Source organism: Macaca nemestrina, chromosome 15 (genome assembly GCF_043159975.1).
Source record: "Macaca nemestrina isolate mMacNem1 chromosome 15, mMacNem.hap1, whole genome shotgun sequence".
NCBI lineage: Eukaryota > Metazoa > Chordata > Mammalia > Primates > Cercopithecidae > Macaca > Macaca nemestrina.
Genome location: NC_092139.1, coordinates 56342774 through 56350893, shown reverse-complemented (window position 1 = coordinate 56350893; position 8120 = coordinate 56342774).

Genomic DNA, 8120 nt, shown 5'->3' with positions numbered 1-8120 from the left:
CATATAAATTTCCTATAGTCTGTGAAATTATTATCCATTAGTTAAGGTGAAATAAAGGTTTTCTCGGACAAACAAAAAATGAGATAATTTGTTGCCAGTAGAATTGCTTTGCAAAAAAAGTTTCAGAGAAGGAAAATGATACAGGCCAGAAACCAGAATCTAGCTCTTGATGAGGTTCTAGATGATTCGAACTACTCAAATTCCACCTGTGTCCCCAGGGGTTCTGATCAACCATTGTGGGGACCACCTGGGAAGATGTCCTGGGTCCAGAAACATGGTCCAGGGAGAATGAGGAGGAGGCCAGCAACCCACTGCTGACATCAGCTAGTGGCCATTTTTATTGGACATTGGGATGGTTAAGGTGAGATGATGCTGAGAGGGTAAGGGGAACAGGTTCTGGAGCACAGTCCAACACTCTTCCACAGTAGCAACCTTGGCCTGAGGCAGCTCCAGCCATCTATATCCATTCACCCTATGGGAAATGGGCCAGACTGCAGTCTCCCTCTTCCCTCCTTTGCCCTCCCCCTCCGTAGCCCGGAAAACTCCACTCTGGCTGGGTGAACCCTTTTATTCTTTTATCAGTATTATTTCTTTCTAACTTTTGCAAATAGATACTCTTCCGCCTAGGTTTTAAAAATGCAAAGTGTATGATAGCTTCACCCTGGGCCCCAATATATTTTTATCAGTAAGTAAACTTCTGCCTCGCACCCACATCCTGGGCCTGAGAAAGTTCCATGGGGACCACCCCTAGCAGTCATGCACCCAGACAAGCCAAGATGTCGTGAGATTGTATCCTGGGCCTGAGAAACAGCCATATAGGCCGCTCTCTGCAGACATGTCCCCAGGCTAACTGTGCCATTGTGCAGTCATGTTTCAGGCCTGAAAAACAGCCCTGTGGAACCCCAGGCCAGACAAGCAGCTGTGCACCCATATACTGGAGCTGAGAAAAAGCCCCACAGGCCACCACTAGCAGAAACATACTCAGGTCAGCCAAGAAGCCATGAGATTGTGTCCTGGGCCTGAGAAACATCCCTGTGGGCTTCCTCTGGAAAACAGACCCCAGGTTAGCTGAGTAACCACATGGCCATGGTCCCAGCCAGAGTAACAGCTCCATGTTCCCAACCCTAGTGAGCCAGACCCCAAGTTGGCTGACCCAGTGTGTACACACACATGCTTCCTCTGAGAAATAGCCCTGCCAGTCCACTCCTTGCAAAGCTGTCTGTCTCAGCCTGGGCCACTAAGACACTTCAAACATCGCTGGTGTGGATTACAGTTAAAGAAACTACCTGGAGACTACACCACTGCATCCACCTAGAGCCAAGGCCAACACACCTATCAAACTGACAATCCAAGACCCATTCAAATGAATAATTTTTCCCTAAGAAATCTACTTCATAAAATTGGAAGAAGCAACTTTTCCATCAGTTACATATAAATCAATGTAGGAACACATCAACCATGAAAAAGCAAGGAAACATAACATTTCCAAAGGAAAACAATAATTCTCAAGTAACAGACCCTAATCATAAAGAAAAAGAATTCAAAATAATAATGTTTTTAAAACTTAGTGAGGTACAAGAGAATACAGACAGACAATTTAACTATATCAGGATAACAATTCATGATTTGAATGAGAATTTCAACAAAAAGATATGTATTATTTCTTTAAAAAGAACCAAACAGAAATCCTACAACTAAAGAGTTCAATGAATGAAACGGAGATACAATTGAGAGGTTCAACAACAAACTAAACCAAGCAGAAGAAATAATTTCTGAACTTGAAGACAGATCTTTTGAAATAACACAGGCAGAGAAAAATAAAAGATTAAAAATATGAACAAAGTCTACAAGATTTCTAGGACCCGTTAAGTAAATAAGTATTTGTATTATGGATATTCCAGAAGGAGAAGAGAAGGGAAAAAGGGGTAGAAAACATATTTAATAAAATAATAGCTGAAAACTTCCCAAGTCATAGAATAGAGATAGACATACAGGTTCAGGAAGCTCAAATAACCTCAAATAGATTCAACTTATACAGGTCCTCTCTGAGGCATAGTATAATCAAATTATCAAGATTCAAAGACAAAGAAAGAATTCTAGAAATAGTAAGAGAAAAGCATAAGGTCACATATAAAGAAATTCACAGTCAACTAACAGCAAATGTATTGGCAGAAATCATACAAACAAGGAAGAGTGGGATAATATGTTCCAAGTACTGAAAAAAAAGGCTGACAGTAAAAAAAAAAAAAAATATATATATATATATATATATATACTAAACACACCTACCCTTCAGAAATGGAGAAATTGAATATCTCACAAACAAGCAAAAACAAAGGGAATTCAATACCACTAGACTTACAAGAAATGCTCAAGAGAATCTTATATGTGGAAGTAAAGAGACAATAACCATCATCAGAAAACATGGAAAACTGTGAAACTCACTGGTAGAGCTGATACACAAAGGAGGAAGAGAAGGAAATCAAACCATATCACTATGGAGAACCACCCAAACTGCAAAAATAAACAATAAGAGTGAAAGTAAGGAATAAAGGATATATAAAACAACCAGAAAACAATCAATAAAATGACAGGAGTAAGTCCTCACTTATCAGTAATAACCTTGAATGTGAACAGGATAAATTCCCCCATATAAAAGAGGTAGACAAACTGAATGATTAAAAAACCAAGACCCATCTATATGCTACCTACAAGAAACTCATCTTTTCTGTAAAGATACATTTAGCCTGAAAGTAAAGGGATAAAAATGTGTCCCAAAAATATATCCCTTTTGGTTTTTTAGATAAAACCAAAAGCAAGGAGTAGCTATACTTATATCAGATAAAACAGACTTCAAGTCACAAGCTGTCAAAAAAGACAAAGAAGGACATTATATAGTAACAAAGGAATCAATTCAGCCAGAGACTATAACAATGATAAATATATATGCGCCTAATACTGGAGTAACCAGATATATAAAGCAAATATTATTAGATCTAAAGGAGAAGCTATCATAATAGTTAGGGACTTGAACACCCCACTTTCAGCATTGTACAGACCATCTAGACAGTAAATTAACAATGACAACTAAAACAGCAACAACACTGGATTTAAACTGCACTATAGACCAAGTGGACCTAACAGATATTTGTAGAACATTTCACCCAATAGCTGGAGAATACACATTCTTTTCATCAGTGCATGGAAAATTCTCTAGGATTGACCATATGTTAGAATACAAAACAAGTTTAAAAATAATTTTTATAAATAAAATTATATCAAGTACCTTACTGACTACAATGAAATAAAACTAGACATCAATAGCAAGAATATTCAAAATAATGTAAATATATGGAAATTAAACAGCATGCTCCTGAAAGACCAATGGGTGAAGGAATAAATCAACAATGATAGTTAAAAATTCCTTGAAACAAATAAAAATAGAAACACAACATAGCAAAACCTATAGGTCATGGCAAAAGCAGTATTAAGAGGCAAGTTTATAGCAATAAATGCCTACATCAAAAAATTAGAAAGATGGCCAGGCGCAGTGGCTCAAGCCTGTAATCCCAGCAGTTTGGGAGGCCGAGACAGGTGGATCACAGGGTCAGGAGATCGAGACCATCCTGGCTAACATGGTGAAACCCCATCTCTACTATAAAAATACAAAAAACTAGCCGGGCGAGGTGGCAGGCGCCTGTAGTCCCAGCTACTCGGGAGGCTGAGGCAGGAGAATGGCGTAAACCTGGGAGATGGAGCTTGCAGTGAGCTGAGATCCGGCCACTGCACTCCAGCCCGGGCGACAGAGTGAGACTCCATCTCAAAAAAAAAAAAAAAAAAAAAAAAAATTAGAAAGATTTCAAATAAATAGACTCATGATGCACCTCATGAAATTGGAAAAGCAAGAACAAACCAAACGCCAAATTAGTAGAAGAGAAATAATAAAGATCAAGGCCAGGCATGGTGGCTCATGCCAGTAATCCCAGCATTTTGGGAGGCCAAGAAGGGAGGATCATTTGAGGTTAGGAGTTCAATATCAGCCTTGGCAACATAGTGAGACCCTGTCTCTACAAATAATTTAAAATAAAATTAGCCAGAAGTGGTGATTCATGCCTCTAGTCTTAGCTACTTAGGTGGCTGAGGTGGGAGGATTTTTTGAGGCTAAGTTCAAGACTGCAGTGAACTTTGATAGTACAACTGCACTCCAGCCTGTGACAGTGAAGCTCTGTCTCAAAAAAAAAAAAAAAAAAAAAAAGCAAAAATACACTTTAAAAAGCAAAAGATAAATGAAATTAAAAAATTGATTTTTCTGAAATGAAAAATTGGCAAACCATTAGCTAGACTAAGAAAGAAAAGAGAACAGGCTCAAATACATGAAATCAAAAATGGAAAAGGATACATCATAATGGATACCACAGAAATAAAAAGGAGCCTTAAAAACTACTATAAACAACTATATGCCAATACATTAAAAAACTTAGAGGAAGTGGATAAGTTTCTGGACACATACATCCTATCAAAATTGAACCAAGAAGAAATAGAAAACCTGAATAGACCAATATTGGGCAAAAATATTGACTAAGTAATAAAAAGTCTCCCAGTAAAGATAAGTCTAAGACCAGATGACTTCACTGCTGAATTCTATCAAATCTTTAAAGAAAAATATATACTAATTCTTCTCAAACTATTCCAAAAAACTGAAGAGGAGTGAGTTCTTCCTAACTCATTTTACAAAGCCAGCATAACACTGATACCAAAACCAGAAAATGACACAACAAAAAAAGAAAATAAAATATCAGAATAGTTATGATATTTTTGACAAAGTAGAAAAAAATCTAAACTACATAAAAGACCATAAATACTCAAAGCAATCTTGAGCAGAAAGAACAAAACTGGAGGCATCACATTACCAGACTACAAAATAGACCACAAAGCTATAGTAACCAAAACAGCATGGTACTGGCATAAAAACAGACACAAATACCAATTGTACAGTACAGTGGACCCAGAAGTTAATCCACATATCTACAGCCAACTAATTTTCAACAGACTTGCCTAGGATACTCACTGAGGGAGAGGACTGTCTCTTCAATAAGTGGTCTTTAGAAAACTGAATACTCATATGCAGATGAATAAAACTAGACTCTCACTCTACAAAAATAAACTTAAAATGGATCCCAGACCTAATTGTCAGACCTGAAACTATGAAATTTCTAGAAGAAAACAGGGAAACTGCTTCATTACTTTGGTCTGGAAAATATTTTAAGAATAAGACCTCAAAAGCACAGGTAACACAAGCAAAAATAAACAAATGGAATTACATCAAACTACAGAGCCTCTGCACAGCAAAGGAAACAATTAACTGAGTAAAACAACAGCCTGAAGAAGGGGAAAACATATTTGCAAACCATTCATCTCAAAGGGGATTAATACTGAGAATATGCAAGAAACTCAAACATCTCAATAGCAAAAATATATATATACATATCCAATTGAAAAATGGGCAAATAATATAAAAACAGACATTCTCAAAAGAAGACATACAAATAGCCTGCAAATATATGAAAAAAAAATGCTGAATATCACTAATCAACAGGGAAATGCAATTCAAACCACAAGGAGTATCATCTCACCCTGACCCCAGTTGGGATGGCTATTATCAATAAGATAACAATAAATAATAAATAACAAACACTGACAAAAAAAGATATATGGATGACAAGTAAAGCATATGAAAACATGTGTGACATCATATGCCTTAAAACAAATGCAAATTAAAATGAGATACCACCACACACCTATTAAAATATCCAAAATCCAAAACACTGACAACACCAAATGCTTACAAGGATGTGGAGCAACAGGAGCTCATTCATTGCTGGTAGGAATGCAAGCTGGTAAAGCTATCTTGGAAGAGAGTTTCACTGTTTCTTACCAAACTAAACATACTCTTACCATACAATTTAACAAATGTGTTCTTTGATATTTACCCAAGTGAGTTGAAAACTTTTGTCAACACTAAAACCTGCACATAAATGTTTATAGCAGGTTCCTTTATAATTGCCAAAACTTGGAAGCAACCAGGATGTCCTTTAGTAGATGAACGGGTGAATAACTGTGATAGAGCTAGAAAATGAAATATTCTTCAGTGGTGAAGATGAGTTATTCAACCATGACAAGACATGGAGGAACCTCAAATACATACTACTAAATTTTAAAAATCCAATCTAAAAAGGCTACACATTGTATGAGTCCCACTATTTGACATTTTGGAAAAGACAAGACTATGGAGTCAGTAAAAAAAGTAAAAAGTGCTTTCCTGTGGGTCAGGGGAGGAGGATGAATGGTGGAGTATGGAGAATTTTCAGGGCAGTGAGACTATTTTGTAAGATACTACAATAGTGGATAGATACCATTATATGTTCGTTAAAACCCACAGAATGTACAGCTCCAAGAATGAGCCCTAATGTAAATTATGGACTTTGAGTGATAATGAGGTGTCAGTGTAGATCCATTGATTGTGACAATGAGCCACTCAGTTGTGGCAATGTTGACAGTGGAGGAGGCTTACATGTGTGAGGCCAGGGGATATATGGAAACTGTATTTTTAGCTAAATTTTTCTGTGAGCCCGAAGCTGCTCAGAAAATAAAGTCTGGCCAGGCACAATGGCCCACACCTGTTATCCCAGGACTTCGAGATCCCGAGGCAGGGGGATCACTTTAGGCCAGAAGTCTGAGAGCAGCTTAAACAACATAGTGAGACTCTATTGCTACAAAAAAAAATTTTTTTTTAATTAGCCAGGAATCACGGTGTATACCTGTAGTCCCAGCTGCTTGGGAGGCTGAGGACCAATTAACCCTAGGAGTTCGAGACTGCAGTGAACTATGATCACACCACAGCACTCCAACATGGGTGATAGGGTGAGACCCTGTCTCTAAAAAATATAAATTAATACACAAAAACAAAGTCAATTTTTTTTTTAAGTTTAAAAATGTCAGTGCTTGTGGTCAAAGTGATCATCAGGACCCGGCCATCCCTGAGGGCTAAAATGGTTCCACAAGAACATCTTGCAATAGTCTGAGATGTGATACTTCTGAGAAATAGAGGAAAGAAGCAAGTAAATGTCAAGCTTGCCGGGGAGACTCACTCAGTTAGTATGAGTGGCCACTGCCATGCGTGTCATGGACTGGGAGCTGGATTTAGAAGGAATTCAACTCAATGTGACCAACCCCTTCTATGCATGGAGTCAGTAAAAACCCTTCTGTTAGAGGTGTGGTGTTTGAGGGGAGAATCAAGGAGTCCCAGTGTAATGAGAACAAGCAGGTTTCAAGGTGGGATTGATGCTGGGGTGAGAGGCAGAGAGCTGAGATAACCACCTGGAGGAGCCAGACTGTTAAATGGCATTAATACATGTACATGTTCCAGAGTGTCCACACTTATGAACAAAGCAGGGAAGACAAGGGGCATGAGGAGGAGAATAAGCCAGGGGAGTTGGCAACAAGGAGGCCATCAATCTCTGCAAGATTCTTGAAAGCAGAAGGTCTACCTGATGCTGCTCATGCCAGAGCATGCAGTCTTTCTCACACTATCCAATGATTCATGTGAGAGCTGTTGATGAAGAAACATACTGCATGCCAGGCCCAGGATATTCAACAAGGAGCAGGAAAGGCAGGTTCTTGCCTTTGGCATGAACAGCATAGCAGAGAGGAGACAAGACTCCACTTGTTCATGTGAGCAGGACATGATGGCACAGCATGGTGAATGCTGTGATACGGGAAGTTTAGGGCAATGTGGAGAACCCACTGTGAAGCAGCATCCCATCTAGGTTTGAAGTCAGGAAGGTAGGAAGGGCTTCCTGGAGAAAGTTATGCCCAAGTTGGGACCAATGCTGGACATACATTAGTCAGAGCAACTAACACCAGCTGCTGTAACAAATGAGCTCCAAATTATAAACACTGTTACAGGTTGAACTGCGTTCCCGAAGAGTAAAGATATACTCCTAATTCCTGGTACCTGTGAATGTGACTTTATTTGGAAACAGGATCCTTGAAAATATAATCAACTGAGGAGGGAGTCATGCTGGCTTAAGCTGGGCCCTGAGTCATGTCTGGTGTCCGTA